This window comes from Dendrobates tinctorius, unplaced genomic scaffold (genome assembly GCF_039654945.1).
Source record: "Dendrobates tinctorius isolate UK_male_01 unplaced genomic scaffold, ASM3965494v1 ptg000257l, whole genome shotgun sequence".
Classification (NCBI taxonomy): Eukaryota; Metazoa; Chordata; class Amphibia; order Anura; family Dendrobatidae; genus Dendrobates; species Dendrobates tinctorius.
Window position 1 is genome coordinate 6,622,552 of NW_027361924.1, and position 23,085 is coordinate 6,645,636.

At 44.2% G+C, this 23,085-nt stretch overlaps 1 protein-coding gene across 3 annotated transcripts in view; it reads right to left on the bottom strand.

Annotated features, from left to right (window-relative positions):
- Positions 1-23,085, bottom strand: part of LOC141069170 (syntaxin-binding protein 4-like) — a 50,574-nt gene that overhangs the window by 3,773 nt on the left and 23,716 nt on the right. The gene's annotated exons all lie outside the window — the stretch shown is intronic.

Genomic DNA, 23,085 nt, shown 5'->3' on the forward strand with positions numbered 1-23,085 from the left:
TCCTCAGTGGTTGATACCTTTTAATGGCTAACTGAAAAGATGGTAACACATTGCAAGCTTTCCAGACTACTCAGGTCTCTTCATCAGGCAGAGACTAATACAAAATCTGAAGAGTCACATATTTATGCACAATACAGCACAGAAAAAATGCAATAGATGAGACAAATGACGTGAAGCAGAACTATCAATATTGGAGAGGGAGAAACATAAATATTGGACCAGTACATAGATAAGGAGTCCGGATGTTTTATAGTCCTCTGATTGGGGTCTCCTAATGTGTTGTGATGCCCCCACCAGGTCTTGAAAGCAAATTCCTTAATTGATGCAAAAGACATAAATCCATGTGACACATTCATTCCAGCACTGAGAGTGTCAAAGGTCGTCATAAATTTATACTCCCAAACTCGTCTGTCTCTCTGAGATGTGAAGTTACCTTTCAATACCAGTAATTTCATATCCACGTTGCTGTGATCAGGGATACAGAAATGTTTTGCCACAGGTAGATCCATTCTTTTTTCTCTTATTATGTGACGATGAGCATTCATCCTTGTTCTAAGCTTTTGCCCAGTCTCCCCCACATACAGACCCCCAGTTGGACATTTAGTACAAATAATTAAGTACACCACATTAGATGTAATGCAGCTGAAAGTACCTGGGATCTTGTAGTCCTGATGTGAGTTGGGGATCTTTATCTTGTCCGTGGTCATTATAAATGGACAGGTTTTACATTTTTTCTGGTTGCAAGGAAAGGTTCCTGCAGCTGTTGGAGAGGACAGGGAGCTTCTGACAATGATGCTTCTTAAATTTGGGGGCTGCCTAAAACACAGTCGTGGGGGGTCTGGAAATATGGATTGTAATCGGGCATCTTTTTGTAGTAAAGGTTGTAATTTCCGTGCAGCTCCCCTTAGCACCTCCAGATTTGGGTTGTAGGTGACTACTAGAGGCACCCGGTTATTTTCTTCTTTAGCTTTGTAATGTAGCAGGTGATTCCTTGACAATCTGGTGGCTCTTGTAATCTGGTTTTCAATTGTTCTTGGATGGTAACCCTGATTCAAAAAGGTCTTTTGACTTCCGGTTCCGGCGCTGTGATGTGAGGACGCAGGAGACAGAGCTCCGCGCTCCCCTCAGCTACAAAGACCGACAAAGATCACCCCAAGGCTGCGGGAGACAGCGGGAAGTGAGGGATAAGTAGTAGGAGACGCCGGTATATGGAGCGGTACCTTCTCCGGAGCGGCGGCAAGCATTTAAAGCCAGGAGCTGCTGGGGAAGACCACGCAGCACGAGATCTCAAAATGGCGGCGGGCGCGGCAGACGCGGGATACAGCGGTCTGCAGGGAGGTGAGCAGAGCCGGATGGAGGAGGAGGGGAGAAGGCAGCATGAGCAGCCGGCAGCCCAGCAGAGCAGTCAGTTAACGGACGTGCTCATAGACTATGATCGCCTGGCAGGAGCAGTGGCAGCACACCTGGCAGACAAGATAAAGGAGTCCCTGGAGGCCATGGTGGGGGTGGCGCTATCCCCCATTAAATAACAGATCACACAGCAGGGAGCCAGAGTGGCAGAGCTGGAACAAAGATTATCTAATACAGAGGATGAGGTGACAACGTTAAAGGGGAAAATGAAGGAGATGGAGGAGGGTTCCCAGGCTATGAAAGACAAACTGGAAGATCTAGAAAACCGGTCCAGGAGAAGCAACTTAAGACTGGTGGGGTTACCGGAATCAATAACCATGCGGCAGCTGGATAACATTTGTGAAGCAGAGCTTCCCAAGGCGCTGGGACTGACACACAGATGCAGAGTGGAAAGAGCGCACAGAGTGGGCCCTGTAAGAGAAAACACGGGCGCATGGGGAGCGGACGGGAAGGAGGGTAATGCAGGGGTGACTGGAACAGCCAGACCGCGCCAAGTCATAATAAAATATTTGGAATACAAGGACAAAGAAGAGTTGTTGCGAGCATTTAGAGGACGAAGGACCCCACTGTCTCTTCAAGGACATAAAATATTGATCTTTGGGGATTATTCGGCAGAGGTCACCCGGAAAAGGAAGTCCTTCAGCAAGATATGCACCGCACTGTACCGCAAGGGTATAAAGTTTCAACTACTCTACTCTGCTCTTCTGAGAGTGACAAAACGAAATGGATCTTTTTTTGTGACAAAGGACTTGAGAGAGGCGGAGAGATGGATGGAGGAGATGGAGGACAGAAACCTGACAAGTGAATCTCCGGAGAGGAGGGGTGGTCGACACGGGGAGAGGGAAGGGAGGTTCGGGAGGAGGGCTGGAACGAATGGACTGAAAGGAGAGAGGAAGGGAAGGAGCCTCACATGGAGAACCCTAAGGCACGAAGATCGCCGTCACACAAGTCGGGAAACCAGGGCAGGGGAGTGCCTTGAGAGAGACTCTGGGGAGTAGGTTTGAAGACTGAACTGAGGGATTTATGAGAGGAGAGATTGACGGATAGTGGGGGCTGAAGTGGCCTCTTCTTACTGGTTCCTCTCGTCTCTCCAGATGTTATTGATATTGGGGTTTTGCTTACTCTGAGGGGTAGGGGTAGGGGAGTACTAATATCTGGGGGGGATCGGGTTTCTTTCGCATTTATATTTTTATTTGATAAACTCCTCTGTTGGATGTTGAGGTATCCACAAAGCTGGGAAGAAGAAAGATTCTGGGTTCAGTAATGACAAATATTATGCATGGGAAAGGAGGGAGGGGGTGCTATATGTTGGCTAGACTACTGACCAAGAAGGCCTTGTTTGGGTTAGTTGGGTAATAAATTAATGAGGGATAGACTACGTATAATTCTTAATTAAATGGCTGAGGGAGAATAGCGGAGCCAGGAGCATCACAGAAAAAATGGGAGTGCAGAGACATTTGATTGTACAGGGGGGGATAGTTGAGGGGTTGTTAATTGTTAATGGATACAGGAAGGGTGGATGGGTACAGGGAATGCAACGGCATAAGCGCACTGAACGCTTGAAGGAAGCAAAACACCACACATATGAAAGACCACATGGCGACTTGACATATTTGAGGAATTGGGATAATGGTTAAAATAGTGACATGGAATGTGAAAGGATTGAAGTCACCACATAAACGTATGATGATATTGAGGCACCTCAAAAGATTGAAAGTGGATATAGCATTATTACAGGAGACTCATCTACCCCAGGGAGATTTCTTTCGTATGCAAAAACTATGGGTGGGAAAAGTAGTTGGGTCAGGCTCCATGGGACGCAAGGCAGGGGTGATGATTTTGATCAACAAAAATTTTAACCACACGATAGTGTCTCAGACCAATGACGAGGAAGGGAGGTATATCTACATCAAGCTTTCCAGTCCACAGGGAGAATTTGGTATACATAACATATATGCCCCCAATAATGAACAAACTTCTTTTTTTAACTTCATCACTCAGGAATTGGAAAAGGATACGGAACTCAAAAGGGTGGTTGGAGGGGACTTTAATGCGGTGGTATCAAGGGGGGAAGACAAGAGATATAGTAGGGATGATGGTAGGCCGATTAGAGAGGTAAAAGGGTTAATGGCCAAGCTTTTGGAGGACACAAATTTGAAAGATAGCTGGAGATTGCATCATCCAAATGACCGGGAGTACACTCACTATTCACATCCTCATGAAGCGTGGTCCAGGATTGACTACATTTTGGTTGACCAACTTTTGATGCATAGGGTTAGAGATGTGGTTATTGAGGATATGGTGATATCGGATCATAGCCCAGTGCTTTTAGACATCACTGATACAATACAGAGGGGGACAGATTATCTGTGGAGGTTTCCGTCGTTTTTGCTTAGAGACAAGGAATTTGCCAAAACTCTGATCGAATGGTGGGATGATTATAGCAGTACTAATAGTGAACATGCGGCGGATGTAATGTTGTTCTGGGAAACTGCAAAAACAGTACTGAGAGGTAGATTGATGGGACATGTAGCTAAACTTAGAAAGCATACTCATAAACAATACCAAAACGCAAGTGAGGCCCTCAGAGAGAAATACGCGGGGTACTTAGCAAACAAGACACAAAGTGCGAAAGAGGAGTGGAAGGCAGCGAGACAGGAATTTCACTCTTGGGTGGGGAAAAGAGAGGATCTGATACGATCACAACAGGAAGTTGATCTACACAAATTTGGCAATAAAGCGGGGAAATTATTGGCCAATCTGGCGAAAGGACGACGACCAATGACCTTGATAACTAATATGACTAGACCGGACGGGAGCAAATCCTCAAACCCAAAGGAGATTACAGAGATTTTGGGGAAGTACTATGCGAATTTATATAGCAGGGGGGAAGAGACGGGAGACAGGGGAAGTGATCTGTTGGGAAAAATAAAACTTTCGCAAATAAATTCGGAAGAGCTGTCTAGATTGAACGCGGAAATAACAATAGAGGAAGTACAGTCGGTAATAAGGGATTTGAATATACACAAGGCACCGGGACCTGACGGGTTCAATGGGGAATTTTATAAAGAAATGGGAGAGCAGATAGCGCCGGTTTTGACTAGAATGTACAATAAAATACTGGGAGGATGTGGAATTTCGGGACATCTCAACACTGCGTACATAATATTGATACCCAAGGGTGATAAGAATCTAGACAATCCAGCAAACTATAGGCCAATTTCATTAATAAATCAGGATCTTAAAATCTTGGCCAAATTGATGGCCAATAGGTTGGCGGAGATAATACCAAATTTAATTTCACCGGCACAATCGGGGTTTGTTAAAGGGAGGGCAGCGGTGACAAATGTGCGGAGGGCCATGTTGGTAATGGATGCTATTAGACACAGGGATCTTCGAAAGGAGGAATGTCCAGCCATGGTCACGCTTGATGCTGAAAAAGCGTTCGACAGCATGGGGAGGACATGGTTGGAGACGGTACTCGACAATATGGGGATAGAGGGAGCCTTTCGTACGTTTATAGGAGTATTATACGCGAATCCTCAGGCGAGGGTGGCAACGCCCAGGTTCCTGTCGCAGTCTTTCCCTTTGAACAAAGGGACTAGACAGGGATGTCCATTGTCACCCCTTCTGTTTAACCTTGCCATTGAGCCATTGTCTCGACTGTTAAATGAAGGAGATTGTTTCGAAGGCATTAGTGTTGGGAAGGAACGACTGCACTCAGCGCTATTTGCGGATGATATTATATTATTCATGAACAATCCTCAGAGGGACCTACCGAAAGTGATAAAACAGATAGAGGAGTTTGGGAGCTTGTCAGGTTTTAAATTGAACAGAACAAAGTGTGAAATACTATTTCTCTGTGGGCAAAGGATGCCACTAATGGTAGCAGATGGAACAAGGGGGGAAATCTGTGGGATACCAATAGCAAAGTCACATCTTAAATATCTAGGAATACAGATGGGATGTACGTCAGCATCGATATATGAATTAAACTACAAACCTTTGATACAGAAAATAGAACGGGAATTGAAGTTGTGGGAAGGGCTACCGTTATCTCTGCTAGGTAGAAATCATCTCTTGAAAATGATGTGCTTTCCAAAGTTACTCTACCCAATGCAGACCATCCCCATGTTGTTGAAACATACAGACATAAATAGATTGAATAAAGCATTTTCGACATTCCTATGGAGGGGGAAAAGACCGAGAATTAAAACGGAAAAATTGATGCAATCTTTGGAACAAGGAGGCATTAAACTGCCAAATATTAGAGGGTATAATTTGGCATGCCTGATGAGACATGCCATAGACTGGTTGAGGAAGACAAATGGGCATTCTGACATACGTTTGGAGAGTGAGTTTTGTAAACCCTGGGATTTAGGGGCACTATTACACACGTCATTGGCCAACATACCAAGGAACATTAAACACTCACTGGTATGTAGAGATACGGTGATGGCCTGGAAGGCAGTGAGGAAAAAATTCAAGTTGTCTTGGAGAATATCCAAGCATCTTGATATATGGAGGTTCCCAGATTTCCCAGCGGGAAGAGACAACAAATTATTTTCAGAATGGAAGAACAAGGGGATAAAAAGGGTGACAGATCTAATACATGAGGTGGAGAATAGATGGCTGACATACCAGGAAATCGTGACAAAATATGGGCTATCCACATTTCAAATCCTCCAATACAAACAGATAGAAAAGGGGCTAATGTCACAACTGAGGGATGTTAGAATGGAACAGGTGACGAATGACTTGGACAGAATTATTATGAAAGACCGACATGAGAATTCTATCTCCGCATTATATAAAGCTTTGAGGGAGGTTTTGATTCCAATCTGCCCAGAACAAGTCTGGAGAGCATGGGCAAGACAACTGGGTGACTCTGAAGCAGGGGAGAAGATATTACAGGGGTGGATGAAGATGAGGAAGGAGGTGATTAATGAAGGTTGGAGGGACACTCAATATAGACTGATGCATAGAGCAATTTATGGTTTTAACATCCCAAATACACAACAGATAAACAGAGTGACTCAGTGCCCCAAATGTAAATTGCCAAAAACAGACCTGTTCCATGGGATCTGGCAATGCCCAGAGAGCCAGAAATTCTGGAAAGGATTGCAATTATTTATGCAAAAAGTGGGGAGTGTGGAAATTGAAATGGATCCATTGCTGTGGATCTTTCATTATAGGAACAAGGGACAGGTAGTAAGAGGAGGAGAGGAACAGAGGCCCAAATTACCAAAATTGTTTCATGGGGTGGCTATGATAGGTAAGAGGGCTCTACTGTCCAAATGGCTTGAGGGAAGTGTGCCGTTGATGGAAGAGGTGATGGGACAGATTAAATCTTTACTCAGAATCGAACAGCTGGAGGCGGAAAGGAACAAGGAGGGTCTGACGGGTAAATTCTTTAAAAAATGGAGGCTTTTCATAGTAAGACAATGTGATGAAGAGGAAATAAGGAGAATAGTAAGGCCCTTTAAATATACTGAATGGTACCTACTGGAAGACATCCAAAACAATTTGGGGAATCTGAAGTTGGCTAATGAAGGCGAGGTGTAAGGTCCTGGTAGGGACAGGAGTTAAAAAGGATAAATGTGTGGTGATATTTTACAGAGGTGATGCTTGCAATCTGTGTTTTACAAGTGGTCTAGACATAACGTGTGCGAAGTTGCTAGGGGAGACCATTGAAAATGTAAGAGGAAGAGGGTTTGTTTAAGGGAGGGTAGGAAGGGAGGATGATAGGCTGAGTTATTGTCTGTTTATTGGAAAAATGACTTGTCATGTGAAATGAAGCAATGTCTATGAAAATTTGAAAATTTTAAATAAAATTTGTGTTTAAAAAAAAAAAAAAAAAAAAGGTCTTTTTGAGGCGACCAAGGTGTTTGTCTCTATCCATGGGGTTGGAACATATACGATTGTATCTGATGGCTTGGCTGTAGATAATAGAGTTCTTTATGTGTTTTGGATGGAAACTGTCCCATTTAAGGTATGTTGGACGGTCGATTGGCTTTTGATACAGGGATGTCTCTATTTCATTGTTTTTTAAAGTTAATCTCAGTGCTGGAGTAGTTGAGTGTTAAATTGATGGTGGGATGAAATTGATTAAACTGTTCGTGGAACATCTTTAGCTGTTGCTCAGACTCCGTGCAGATGATTAAAATAAAATATCATCAATGAAGCGGTAGTAGGCCAGGGGCCTGATGGGGCATGAGGACAAAAAGTCGCTTTCAAGCTTGGCCATGAAAAGATTTGCATACTGTGGAGCCATTTTACTTCCCATAGCTGTGCCAGTCTCTTGTAGATAGATCTTGTTGTCAAATTCAGAGTAATTGTGGGTGAGGATGAATTTTATAAGTTTCACCACAGCATCAGCATCAGTCCCTGTGTTTTCCATGAAGAATTTGCAGACATTTAATCCATCTTGGTGGGGGATATTAGAGTACAAAGATTCCACATCCATGGTGGCCAGGATGGTTCCTTCTGGTAGAGGACCTATTGCTGCTAGTTTATTCAATAGGTCTGTTGTGTCCTGAATGTAGCTAGTTGTATCCTTCACCAGTGGTTTTAGAATACCCTCTACCCATCCAGATACCTGCTCAGTAAGGGTGCCCACACACGAAATAATTGGTCTTTCTGGATTTCCAGACTTGTGGATTTTGGGAAGCATGTAGAATGTCCCTATTCTTGGAGTCTCTGGTATCAGGTCATCTCCGGCTCTTATGGACTGGTCAGGCTTACAAGATACCAACTTGTTTAGTTCCTTGTAATAGTCCTGTGTAGGATCCGACTCCAATTTTCTATAGTAGCGTGTGTCCATAAGTTGCCTGTTTGCTTCCTTCATGTAGTTTGACGTATTCATCATGACTATTGCACCTCCCTTGTCAGCAGGTTTAACCCCTTCCTGACATCCGACGTACTATCCTGTCCATGGGACCCGGGCCCCTATGCCCATGGACGGGATAGTACGTCTACCGCGATCAGCAGCGCCCACGTGGTGAGCGCCGCTGATCGCGGCCGGGTGTCAGCTGATTATCACAGCTGACACCCGGCACAATGTGTCAGGGGCGGTCACGGACCGCCCCCGACACGTTAACCCCTTGCACACCGCGATCAAACATGATTGCGGTGTACCGGGGGTTAAAGGGAAGCATCGGCAGGGAGGGGGCTCCCTCCGTGCTTCTCTGAGCCCGCCACGGCAGCGCAATGTGCAGCGCTGCTGCGGGGGGCTCCTTTCCTGCAGGCCCCCGAATCCAAGATGGCGACGGGGGCCTTCGGGGGGCCTGCAGGAAGCTGGCTTCCTCAGTGCCTGCAAAGCGCAGGCATGAGGAAGCCTTCGGCACTGCCTGTGACAGATCGCTGATCTGTCACAGTGATCTGTGATGTGACAAATCAGCGATCTGTCACAGGACAGTGATGTCCCACCTGGGACTATTTAATAAAGTTAAAAAAAAATAAAAAAAAGTGTTAAAATAATTAAAAAAAAATCGCCAAATAAATTAGAAAAAAAAAAAAAATATTCCCCCAATAAATCCATTTTTTGGAAATAAAAAAAAAAACACAATAAAAGTACACATATTAGGTATCGCCGCGTCCGCAACGACCCACCCTATAAAACTGTCCCATTAGTTAACCCCTTTAGTGAACCCCTTTAAAAATAAGAATAAAAAACGAAGCAAAAAATAATGATTTATTATCATACCGCCAAACAAAAAGTGTAATAACGCACAATGAAAAAGACGCATATAAATATCCATGGTACCGCTGAAAACGTCATCTTGTCTCGCAAAAAACAAGCCACCATACAGCATCATCAGTAAAAAAATAAAAAAGTTATAGCTCGCAGAATAAAGCGATGCAAAAATAATTATTTTTTATATAAAATAGTTTTCATTGCATAAAACCGACAAAAACATAAAAAAACGACCTAAATGAGGTATCGCTGTAACCGTACTGACCCGAAGAATAAAACCGCTTTATCAATTTTACCGCACGCGGAACGGTGTAAACGCACCCCCCCAAAAGAAATTCATGAAACGCTGGTTTTTGTTCATTCTGCGTCCCAAAAATCGGAATAAAAAGCGATCAAAAAATGTCACGTGCCCGAAAATGGTACCAATAAAAACGTCAACTCGTCCCGCAAATAATAAGACCTCACATGACTCGGTGGGTCAAAATAGAGAAAAATTATAGCTCTCAATATGCGGTGATGCAAAAACTATTTTTACAATAAAAAGCGTCTTTTAGCGTGCGACAGCCGGCAAACATAAAAACCGCCATAAATAGTAAATCAAACCCCCCGTTATCACCCCCTTAGTTAGGGAAAAATAATAAAATAAAAAAAATGTATTTATTTCCATTTTTCCATTAGGGTTAGGGCTAGGGTTAGGGCTGAGATTAGGGTTAGGGGTGTGTTGGGGTTAGGGTTGGAGTTAGAATTGGGGGTTTCCACTGTTTGGGCACATCAGGGGCCCTCCAAATGCAACATGGCGTCTGATCTCAATTCCAGCCAATTCTGAGTTGAAAAAGTCAAATGGTGCTCCTTCCCTTCCAAGCTCTGCCATGCGCCCAAACAGTGTTTTACCCCCACATGTAGGGTATAAGCCTACTCAGGACAAACTGCAAAACAATTTTTGGGGTCCAATTTCTCCTGTTACCCTTAGAAAAATAAAAAATTGGGGCAAAAATATCATTTTTGTGGAAAAAAATGATTATTTTCACGTCCGAGCGTTATAAACTTCTGTGAAGCACTTGGGGGTTCAAAGTGCTCACCACACATCTAGATAAGTTCCGTGGGGGGTCTAGTGTCCAAAATGGGGTCACTTGTGGGGAGTTTCAATAGTTTAGGTACATCAGGGGCTCTCCAAACGCACATGACACCCGCAGACCATTCCATCAAAGTCTGCATTCCAAAACGTCACTACTTCCCTTCCTAGCCCTGACGTGTGCCCATACAGTAGTTTTCTCCCACATATGGGGTATCAGCATACTCAGGACAAATTGGACAACAACTTTTGGGGTCCAATTTCTCCTGGTACCCTTGGGAAAATAAAAAAAATGGTGACTAAAAGATCATGTTTGTGGAAAAAATACGAATTTTTTATTTTCACGCCTGGGCGTTATAAACTTCTGTGAAGCACTGTGGGGTTCAAAGTGCTCACCACACATCTAGATAAGTTCCTTGGGGGGGTCTAGTTTACAAAATGGTCTCATTTGTGGGGGGGTTCCACTGTTTAGGTACATCAGGGGTTTTCCAATCGCGACATGGTGTCCGATCTCAATTCCAGCCAAAAACGTCAAATGGCGCTGCTTCCCTTCCGAGCTCTGCCATGCGCCCAAATAGTGGTTTACCCCCACATGTGGGGTATCAGCGTACTCAGGACAAATTGCACAATAACTTTTAGTGTCCTGTTACCCTTGGAAAAATAAGAATTGAGAGTGAAAAGATCATTTTTGTGGAAAAAATATTTTTTTTAATTGTACAGCTGTATGTTATAAACTTCTGTGAAGCCCTTGGGGGTTCAAAGTTCTCACCACACATCTAGATAAGTTCCTTAGGGGGTCTAGTTTCCAAAATGGTGTCATTTGTGGGGGGTTTCCACTGTTTTGGTACATCAGGGGTTTTCCAATCGCGACATGATGTCCGATCTCAATTCCAGCCAAAAACGTCAAATGGCGCTGCTTCCCTTCCGAGCTCTGCCATGCGCCCAAATAGTGGTTTACCCCCACATGTGGGGTATCAACGTACTCAGGACAAATTGCACTATAACTTTTAGGGTTCTGTTACCCTTGGGAAAATAAAAATTGGGGTGAAAAGATCATTTTTGTGGAAAAAATATGATTTTTTAATTGTACCGCTGTACGTTATAAACTTCTGTAAAGCCCTTGTGGATTCAAAGTTCTCACCACATATCTAGATAAATTCCTTGGGGGGGTCTAGTTTCCAAAATGTGGTCACTTGTGGGGGGTTTCCACTGTTTAGGTACATCAGGGACTCTCCAAACGTGACATGGCGTCCAATCTGAATTCCAGCCAATTTTGCATTGAAAAAGTCAAACGGCGCTCCTTCCATTCTGAGCTCTGCCATGCGCGGAAACAGTCATTCCCCCCCACATATCAGGTATCAGCGTACTCAGGACAAATTGCACAATAACTTTTGCAGTCCAATTTCTCCTGTTACCCTTGGTAAAATAAAAAAAATTGAACCTGAAGTATTTTTTTTATGAAAAAAAGTTAGATGTTCATTTTTTTTAAATATTCAAAAAAATTCCTGTGACGCACCTAAAGGGTTAATAAACTTCTTGAATGTGGTTTTGAGCACCTTAAGGGGTGCAGTTTTTAGAATGGTGTCACTTTTGGGTATTTTCTATCATATAGACCCCTCAAAGTGACCTCAAATGTGATGTGGTCCTAAAAATAAACTGGTGTTGTAAAAATGAGAAATCGCTGGTCAACTTTTAACCCTTATAACTTCCTAACAAAAAAAAATTTTGGTTCCAAAATTGTGCTGATGTAAAGTAAACATGTGGGAAATGTTAGTTATCAAGTTTATTGTGTGCCGTATCTCTGTGATTTAAGGGCATAAAAATTCAAAGTTGGAAAATTGCGAAATTTTCAACATTTTCGCCAAATTTCCATTTTTCTCACAAATAAACGCAAGTTATTTGAATGAAATTTTACCACTAACATGAAGTACTATATGTCACGAGGAAACAATGTCAGAATCACCGGGATCCATGGAAGCGTTCCAGAGTTATGACCTCATAAAGGTACAGTGGTCAGAATTGTAAAAATTGGCCCCGGTCATGAACGTGCAAACCACCCTTGGGGGTGAAGGGGTTAATGATGATTTCTTTGTTGGTTTTTAAAGACTGTATGGCCTTTCTCTCCTGGGCACGGATGTTGGATACTTGTCTCCTGTTAGTGTGTATGATTGTGGATTTTATCAAATGTCTGAAGGAGTCTATATATTTATCCAAATGAGGGTTGCGTCCAGGTGGAGGTGTCCAGTCTGACCTTTTCACGTTCCACGAACAGTTTAATCAATTTCATCCCACCATCAATTTAACACTCAACTAATCCAGCACTGAGATTAACTTTTTGAACACCATCATTAAGCTAAAAAAACAATGAAATAGAGACATCCCTGTATCAATCGACCATCCAACATACCTTAAATGGGACAGTTTCCATCCAAAACACATAAAGAACTCTATTATCTATAGCCAAGCCATCAGATACAATCGTATATGTTCCAACCCCATGGATAGAGACAAACACCTTGGTCGCCTCAAAAAGACCTTTTTGAATCAGGGTTACCATCCAAGAACAATTGAAAACCAAATTACAAGAGCCACCAGAATGTCAAGGAATCACCTGCTACATTACAAAGCTAAAGAAGAAAATAACCGAGTGCCTCTAGTAGTCACCTACAACCCAAATCTGGAAGTGCTAAGGGGAGCTGCACGGAAATTACAACCTTTACTACAAAAAGATGCCCGATTACAATCCATATTTCCAGACCGCCCACTGCTGTGTTTTAGGCAGCCCCCAAATCTAAGAAGCATCATTGTCAGAAGCTCCCTGTCCTCTCCAACAGCTGCAGGAACCTTTCCTTGCAACCAGAAAAAATGTAAAACCTGTCCATTTATAATGACCACGGACAAGATAAAGATCCCCAACTCACATCAGGACTACAAGATCCCAGGTACTTTCAGCTGCATCACATCTAATGGGGTGTACTTAATTATTTGTACTAAATGTCCAACTGGGGGTCTGTATGTGGGGGAGACTGGGCAAAAGCTTAGAACAAGGATGAATGCTCATAGTCACACAATAAGAGAAAAAAAGAATGGATCTACCTGTGGCAAAACATTTTTGTATCCCTGATCACAGCAACATGGATATGAAATTACTGGTATTGAAAGGTAACTTCACATCTCAGAGAGAGAGACGAGTTTGGGAGTATAAATTTATGACGACCTTTGACACTCTCAGTGCTGGAATGAATGTGTCACATGGATTTATGTCTTTTTACATCAATTAAGGAATTTGCTTTCAATACCTGGTGGGGGCATCACAACACATTAGGAGACCCCAATCAGAGGACTATAAAACATCCGGACTCCTTATCTATGTACTGGTCCAATATTTATGTTTCTCCCTCTCCCATATTGATATGTTGTGAGTTCATTTTCCCCTCCGTCACTGAGGCCTGGTGAACTCCCTGTTCTAGTGAAGGAAGGTAGTGAGCCTGATTATCAGGCACCTGGGACTAATGAAGACGATTGGATGAGTGGAGTCACTGACTGGATTTAAGGCAGCCTACGCCCTTTCTGCCCTGCGGGTGATTTCTCTGTGGACTCTTGGACACCAGTCTGATTCCTGCTCTCCTAAAGCTAAGTTTTCTGTTTTGCCTTTTTGCATTTAAGATTTGTTTTTGTTTTTCTTGCTTTTTGGATTCTGCCACTCCCTGCTGGAGTGTGCAGTGTTCCGTTAGCTCTGTCTTCTGAAAGTACCTGAGTGCTGATTTAGTTTTTGAAGCTTAGTTGCTTCAGGGCCATTTTTATATCAGCTTGTTGGCTTTTGTCTCTGATAGGGTTTTGGCAGATTGCAGACAGCAGCCTTCCTATCCGTTCCTATCTAGGTAGTTTTTGGGCCCCGTCTTTGCTCAGCCTGTCTTTCTGTCTGTGTAAGTGTTTTCATCTTGCTTCACCGTCATTATATGTGGGGGGCTGCCTATTGCTTTGGGGTCTGCTCTGGGGCAGTTAGATTTCCCCTTTCCTTCTTTAGGCCTATGTATCTCTCCGGCTATGATCGAGGGGTCTAGGTCATCGTAGGAACCCCCCAACGGCTACTGCTAGTTGTGTTGATAGGTTCAGGGGTCTGCAATCTGATAGTTGCCAACTTCTCTGGTTTTCAGGACTTAGCTAGCATTTCTGTTTTTGCCTCCTACGGTGACTCAATCATAACAGAATCACCCGCCAAACCGCAGATCCTGGGGTACTCAATAGCAGGAAAGAATTGTGTTTAAAAAAAAAAAAAAAGAGTGTGTATATTCTTTCCTCTATACCTCTGAGGCCGTAGGGGGAATTTTTTTTTTTCTCTCAATGGAGATAAAGCAAGTGTCTGATCGTGTGGAGCAGCTCGCTGCTGAAGTGCGAGGAATTTCCGCCTATCTTGCTCGTTCACATGCTGTTGAACCAAAGATCCCCACACCTGATGTATTTTTTGGGGATCGATCTAAATTTTTGAGTTTCAAAAATAATTGTAAATTATTTTTTGCTTTGAAGCCTAACTCGTCAGGCAGCCCCGCGCAGCAGGTTATAATTGTCATCTCTTTGCTGCGCGGCGATCCCCAGGATTGGGCGTTTTCTTTGAAACCAGATGACCCTATTCTGACTAATGTGAACGCATTTTTTCAAGCCTTGGGGTTGCTGTACGACGAACCTAATGCTATTGATCAGGCTGAAAAGACCCTGTTAGCATTGAACCAGGGTCGAGAATCTGCAGAGTTGAACTGTCAAAAGTTCCGAAAGTGGGCGGTCCTTACTACCTGGAATAATAATGCCTTGGCTGCTCTCTTTCGGAAGGGTTTGTCAGAAGCCGTAAAAGATACTATGGTGGGATTTCCTGTTCCCTCTGGTCTGGACGATTCTATGTCTTTAGCCATTCAGGTTGATCGGCGTTTACGTGAACGCAGGATTACACGAGACGTGTTGCCACCGGTTGAACAGACGTCTGAACCTATGCAATGTGATAGAGTTTTGTCTAAGGCGCAACGTCAGGAATTCAGAAGGCGTAATAAGTTGTGTTTTTTCTGTGGAGATGCCTCACATATTATTTCTGTTTGTCCTAAACGTGAGAAATGCTTTGCACACACGTTTTCTGTTGGTGGGGTTCAGCCTAAGTTTCTTTTGGCGATTACTCTGATCTGTTCCCTGTCCACATTTTCCGCCAAGGCTTTTGTGGATTCGGGAGCAGCGCTAAACCTAATGGACTTGGATTTTGCTAAATGTTGTGGATTTCCATTGACACCTCTGCAGACGCCTATCCCTTTGAGGGGGATTGATGCTACCCCTCTGGCTAAAAATAAACCTCAGTTTTGGACCCAGTTGGTCATGCGGGTCGCCCCAGACCACCAAGAAAATTGCAGATTTTTGGTGTTGCATGGTCTGCATGATGCCGTTGTTCTGGGGTTTCCCTGGTTGCAGATTCATAATCCAGTTTTGGATTGGAAGTCTGTGTCTGTGGTGAGTTGGGGTTGCCGGTGTACCTTTAGTGAGGCTCCGGTTTTTTCCACCTCTCCTCAGTCGCATGAGATTCCTGACTATTTGGCGGACTTCTATGATGTATTTAGTGAGAATGAGTCTGTGTCCTTGCCTCCTCATAGGAGTTATGACTGTGCAATTGAACTAAGCCCGGGGTGTAAATTTCCTAAGGGTCGGCTCTTCAATTTATCTGTACCCGAGCACGAGGCTATGCGGTCCAATATTAAGGAGGCGTTGGAGAAGGGTCATATTAGACCATCCTCTTCACCCTTAGGTGCCGGGTTTTTTTTGTGGCCAAGAAGGATGGTTCTTTAAGGCCTTGTATTGATTATCGTGCCCTCAATAAAATTACTATTAAATATCAGTATCCGTTACCCCTGATTTCGGATCTATTCTCTAGAGTCAGAGGTGCTTGCTGGTTTACCAAGCTTGACCTCAGGGGGGGCGTATAATCTTATCCGCATTAAGCAGGGCGATGAATGGAAGACGGCGTTTAATACTCCGGAGGGACATTTTGAGTACCTGGTGATGCCTTTTGGGCTCACTAATGCCCCTTCTGTCTTCCAGTGCTTCATGAACGATATTTTCTGAGACTTTGTCGATAAATTTTTGATTATCTATCTGGACGATATTTTGATCTTCTCCAAGGATTGGGATGCTCATGTGGAACATATTCAGACTGTGTTCCGGATCTTGAGAGAGAATTCTCTGTATGTCAAGGGATCAAAGTGCCTTTTTGGAGTACAGAGGATTTCTTTTTTGGGATTTATTTTGTCTCCGTCAACTATTGAAATGGATCCGGCCAAGGTACAGGCCATTTATGATTGGGTTCAGCCCACTTCTTTGAAGGCCCTCCAGAAGTTTTTGGGTTTTGCTAATTTTTATCGGAAATTTATAGCAAAATTTTCTAGTATTGCCAAACCATTGACTGACCTGACCAGGAAGGGTGCGGATGTGTTGAATTGGTCTCCGGAGGCGGTTGCTTCCTTTCAGGAGCTGAAGCGTAGATTTACCTCCGCCCCGGTTCTGCGGCAACCTGATGTCTCACTCCCGTTTCAGGTAGAGGTGGATGCTTCTGAGATTGGTGCAGGAGCAGTGTTGTCCCAAAGGGATCCGGTAACATCTAAAATGAATCCCTGTGCTTTCTTTTCCCGAAAGTTCTCTTCATCTGAACGTAACTATGATGTGGGGAATCGGGAACTGTTGGCCATGAAATGGGCATTTGAGGAGTGGAGACATTGGTTGGAGGGAGCTAAACATCAAGTTGTGGTCCTCACTGACCACAAAAATTTGATTTACCTAGAGTCGGCTAAACGCTTGAACCCCAGACAGGCTAGGTGGGCCTTGTTTTTTACACGTTTTGATTTTGTGGTCTCTTTCCTTCCTGGAACTAAGAATGTCAAGGCAGACGCCCTCTCTAGGAGTTTCTTTGCTGATTCTCCTGTGGTGACCAAGCCTGCTACCATCTTAGGCGAAGGGGTAGTTCTTTCTGCCATCTCGCCCGATTTGAGACTTGCTCTGCAAGAGTTCCAGGAGGACAAACCTGAGCGTTGTCCCAGTGGAAAGTTGTATGTTCCTGACCAGTGGAAGAAGAGAGTGATGTCTGAAGTTCATTGCTCTGCATTGGCTGGTCATCCAGGTATTTTTGGTACTAGAGATCTGGTGAGTCGTTCTTTTTGGTGGCCCACCTTGTCTCATGATGTCAGGAATTTTGTGCAGTCCTGTGGGACTTGCTCCCGGTCTAAATCTTGTTCTCGCTCTAGTGGGTTGTTGATGCCTTTGCCGGTCCCCAGGAGGCCATGGACCCATATTTCAATGGATTTCATCTCTGATATGCCTGTCTCTCAAAGAATGACTGTTATTTGGGTGATTTGTGATAGGTTCTCTAAGATGGTTCATCTTGTACCACTCCCTAAGTTGCCATCTTCCTCTGAGTTGGTGCCCCTGTTTTTGCAACAGGTGGTTCGCTTGCACGGGATTCCTGAGAACATTGTATCTGACAGAGGAGTTAAATTTGTGTCTAAATTTTGGAGGACGTTCTGTTCCAAGTTGGGAATTCAGTTGTCCTTCTCCTCTGCTTTTCACCCTCAGACCAATGGGCAGACAGAGAGAACAAACCAGACCTTGGAGTCGTATTTGAGATGTTTTATTTCCGCTGATCAGGATGATTGGGTTTCATTTTTGCCCTTGGCCGAATTTGCTTTAAATAATAGAGCTAGTTCTGCCACTTTGATGTCACCTTTTTTTTGTAACTTTGGTTTTCACCCTCGATTTTCTTCAGGGCAGGTGGAGCCCTCTGCCTGCCCAGGTGTTGACACTGTGGTGGAGAGAATGCACCAGATCTGGGACCAAGTGGTGGATAAGTTATCTCTCTCCCAGGAAAAGGCCCAGCGGTTTTCCAATCGACATAGGACCATTGGTCCCCAGTTTAAGATTGGTGATATGGTGTGGTTATCATCAAAAAATATTGCTATGAAGGTGGCTTCTCCTAAGTTTAAGCCTAGATTTATTGGACCTTACAAGATTTTGGAGATTATTAATCCGGTCTCTTTTCGTTTGGCTCTTCCTGTCACATTTAAGATCCATAATGTGTTCCATAAGTCCTTGTTGAAGAGGTTTGTTGAGCCAGTTGTGCCTGAGGTGGCACCTCCGGACCCTGTATTGGTTGAAGGTAACTTGGAATATGAGGTAGAGAAAATTCTGGATTCCCGTCTGGCTAGACGGAGACTCCAGTATTTGGTTAAGTGGAAGGGTTATGGTCAGGAGGATAATTCCTGGGTCTCTGCCTCTGATATTCATGCCAAAAGATTGGTGCGTGCCTTTCATTGGGCTCACCCTGATCGCCCTGGTAGCGTTGTTGAGGGTTCGGTGACCCCTCCTCAAGGGGGGGTACTGTTGTGAGTTCATTTTCCCCTCCGTCACTGAGGCCTGGTGAACTCCCTGTTCTAGTGAAGGAAGGTAGTGAGCCTGATTATCAGGCACCTGGGACTAATGAAGACGATTGGCTGAGTGGAGTCACTGACTGGATTTAAGGCAGCCTACACCCTTTCTGCCCTGCGGGTGATTTCTCTGTGGACTCTTGGACACCAGTCTGATTCCTGCTCTCCTAAAGCTAAGTTTTCTGTTTTGCCTTTTTGCATTTAAGATTTGTTTTTGTTTTTCTTGCTTTTTGGATTCTGCCACTCCCTGCTGGAGTGTGCAGTGTTCCGTTAGCTCTGTCTTCTGAAAGTACCTGAGTGCTGATTTAGTTTTTGAAGCTTAGTTGCTTCAGGGCCATTTTTATATCAGCTTGTTGGCTTTTGTCTCTGATAGGGTTTTGGCAGATTGCAGACAGCAGCCTTCCTATCCGTTCCTATCTAGGTAGTTTTTGGGCCCCATCTTTGCTCAGCCTGTCTTTCTGTCTGTGTAAGTGTTTTCATCTTGCTTCACCGTCATTATATGTGGGGGGCTGCCTATTGCTTTGGGGTCTGCTCTGGGGCAGTTAGATTTCCCCTTTCCTTCTTTAGGCCTATGTATCTCTCCGGCTGTGATCGAGGGGTCTAGGTCATCGTAGGAACCCCCCACGGCTACTGCTAGTTGTGTTGATAGGTTCAGGGGTCTGCAATCTGATAGTTGCCAACTTCTCTGGTTTTCTGGACTTAGCTAGCATTTCTGTTTTTGCCTCCTACGGTGACTCAATCATAACATTGATAGTTCTGCTTCACGTCACTTGTCTTATCCATTGCATTTTTTCTGTGTTGTATTGTGCATAAATATGTGACTTCAGATTTTGTATTAGTCTATGCCTGATGAAGAGACCTGAGTAGTCTCGAAAGCTTGCAATGTGTTACCATCTTTTCAGTTAGTCATTAAAAGGTATCAACCACTGAGGACTCTCAATTCTGAATATTTATATATGAGTCATGTACTTGTTCTACACTGTACTAATCTGTACTAATTTACGGGTTCTGTAATTATATTAACTATAGCCTGTATTTAGGGGTTCTAGTCTGAACTTTATGGTTCTAGAGTGGGGTCTGTATTAGTTTAAGGGGTCTGTATTATTGTAGGGGGTATGGTTTGGGGTTTGTATTTAGGGGATCTGGACTGGGGTCAGTATTAGGGTAGGGGATGTGGTTTTGCGTCTGTGGCATTTAGTGGTTCTGTGGTCTGAATGTAGGGGGTTCTGGTTTAGGGGATATGGTCTGAGGCCTGTATTTGGGGTCTATATCAGTGTTGGGGTATGGTTTTAGGGGTCTGTATTTAAAGGTTCTGGATTTAAGTGTATATTCTAAGGCCTGTATTTAGAGGTCTGTAGCCTTTAGCGGTTCTGGACAATATTTTGAAAAAGTCCCCTGATTTTATTTGGCTAGCAACACTGGGCGGGTCCCCCGAGAATATTTGGCTAGCGACACTGGGCGGGTCCCCCGAGAATATTTGGCCTGCATCTCCCGGCATCTCACTTTTAAATATATATGTATCCTAGACACCGATACAGTAGAAATCAATGATGAAGGAAGGAGCGTCCGTTGACGTTCCCTCTTCCATCATTCCCCTCTGTGCATCTGATGTTTCAGCACAGCGGGTACGATGACGTCATTACAGCGCATCAACTATAGCCATGTTGGGCCTATTCTACTGTGTGCAGCACAATGTGGGGTCCATTATACTATATGGAGCACTATGTGGGGTCCATTATACTATATGCAGCAGTATGTGGGGCCCTTATACTGTATGAAGCACAATGTGGGGTCATAATACTGTATGCAGCCCTATATGGGGCCCATTATACTATATGGAGCACTATGTGGGGCTCATTATACTATATGGAGCACTATGTGGGGCCCTTATACTGTATGGAGAATTATGTGGGGCCCATTTTACTATATGGAGCACTATGTGGGGCCCTTATACTGTATGGAGCACTACGTGGGGCCCATTATACTATATGGAGCACTACGTGGGGCCCATTATACTGCATGGAGCACTGTTATGAATGGGTCACCAAGGAGGAAAAAAGCAAAACACGCTAAGTCTCAGAAAACCAGAGAGGTTGGTAACTAAGCAGATTGCAGAGCCCTGATCTTAACACACAACTAGAAGCAGTCGTGGAGCGTGCCTACGGTGGTCCTAGATGCCTCGTCACAACCGGAGAGCTAAATAAGCCTAAAGTAAGAAAAGAGGAAAACTAACTCCCCAGAGCAGACCCCAAAGGGAAAGACAGCCCCCCACATGTATTGACGGTGAAGCAAGATGAAAACACAAACAAAGGCAGAAAAATAGGCTGAGCAAACGATGGGGCCAAACTAACTTGAAAGGACAGGAAAGGAAAGCCACTGTCTGCAATCTGCCAAAAAACCCTACCAAAAATAAAGTCCAACGCTTCTGATAACAAAATTAACCCTGAAGTCACTAGACTTCTCCCACTATATCAGCACTCTGGAATATTCTGAGACAGAGCAAAAGAGGCCAATCTAATTAGGGACAAAAAGGCAAATTGGCAAATACAGATAAATAAGAGTGGAAATTCAACACAGCCCAGCCGGGCTGGCTGACCACACAAAAACTGAGTTGACCAACAAGAGCAAGTGTGAACATTAGCAAAAAACAAACTTAACTTGAGATGACTGGAGCAGAGCTGAAGTCCAAGACTTGAGAAACAGACTGAATCACCAGCAACAGGATAGGGCGTTGGCTGTCTTATATCCAGTCTGATACTCCGGAGATCCAATCACTATCCTCCTCGTCAGGTGGGAGACCATTACCAATTAAACTAACCTCACTACCTCCTGTCACTACCAGAGGGAGAACGGAAGGAGAACTCCCAGCTGGTGGAGCAGAAAATGAGCTCATAACAGAGCACAATATGGGGCCCATTATACTGTATGGAGCACTATGCGGGGCCCTTATACTGTATGGAGCACTATGTGGGGCCCTTTTACTGTATGGAGCACTATGTGGGGCCCTTATACTGTATGGAGCACTATGTGGGGCCCTTATACCGTATGGAGCACTACGTGGGGCCCATTATACTGTATGGAGCACTATGTGGGGCCCTTATACTGTATGGAGCACTATGTGGGGCCCTTATACTGTATGGAGCACTATGTGGGGCCCTTATACTGTATGGAGCACTATGTGGGGCCCTTATACTGTATGGAGCACTATGTGGGGCCCTTATACTGTATGGAGCACTATGCGGGGCCCTTATACTGTATGGAGCACTATGTGGGGCCAATTATACTATTTGGAGCACTACATTGGGCCCATTATACTGTATGGAGCACTTAGTGGGGCCCATTATACTATATGGAGCACTATGTGGGGCCCTTATACTGTATGGAGCACTATGTGGGGCCCTTATACTGTATGGAGCACTATGTGGGGCCCATTATACTATATGGAGCACTATGTGGGGCCCTTATACTATATGGAGCACTATGTGGGGCCCATTATACTATATAGAGCACTACTTGGGGCCCATTATACTATATGGAGCACTATGTGGGGCCCTTTATACTATATGGAGCACTATGTGGGGCCCTTATACTGTATGGAGCACTACGTGGGGCCCATTATACTGTATGGAGCACTATGTGGGGCCCATTATACTGTATGGAGCACTATGTGGGGCCCTTACACTGTATGGAGCACTATGTGGGGCCCTTATACTGTATGGAGCACTATGTGGGGCCCTTATACTGTATGGAGCACTAAGTGGGGCCCTTATACTGTATGGAGCACTATGTGGAGTCATTATACTGTATGGAGCACTATGTGGAGTCATTATACTGTATGGAGCACTATGTGGGGTCCTTATACTGTATGGAGCACTATGTGGGGCCCTTACACTGTATGGAGCACTATGTGGGGCCCTTACACTGTATGGAGCACTATGTGGGGCCCTTATACAGTATGGAGCACTATGTGGGGCCCTTATACTGTATGGAGCACTATGTGGGGCCCTTACACTGTATGGAGCACTATGTGGGGCCCTTACACTGTATGGAGCACTATGTGGGGCCCTTACACTGTATGGAGCACTATGTGGGGCCCTTATACTGTATGGAGCACTAAGTGGGGCCCTTATACTGTATGGAGCACTATGTGGAGTCATTATACTGTATGGAGCACTATGTGTAGTCATTATACTGTATGGAGGGCTGTGTGGGTATTACAGTTGGAGAATCACACTGATGGGGTCACCATTCTTTGTCGGGTGGATTGAGGGAGGGGGGTAAAGTATCACCATTTTTTTTCAATAGAAAAAGTGTATATAATTATGAGTTCACAGACTAACACATTAAAAACTATGTTTATTGGTAGTCACTAAAAAAAACCCCTCTCATTAGCTATAATGTTCAGATTTGATCACACCCCAAAAATGTGATACCGACAAAAATAATAGCAAATATATCAGGTG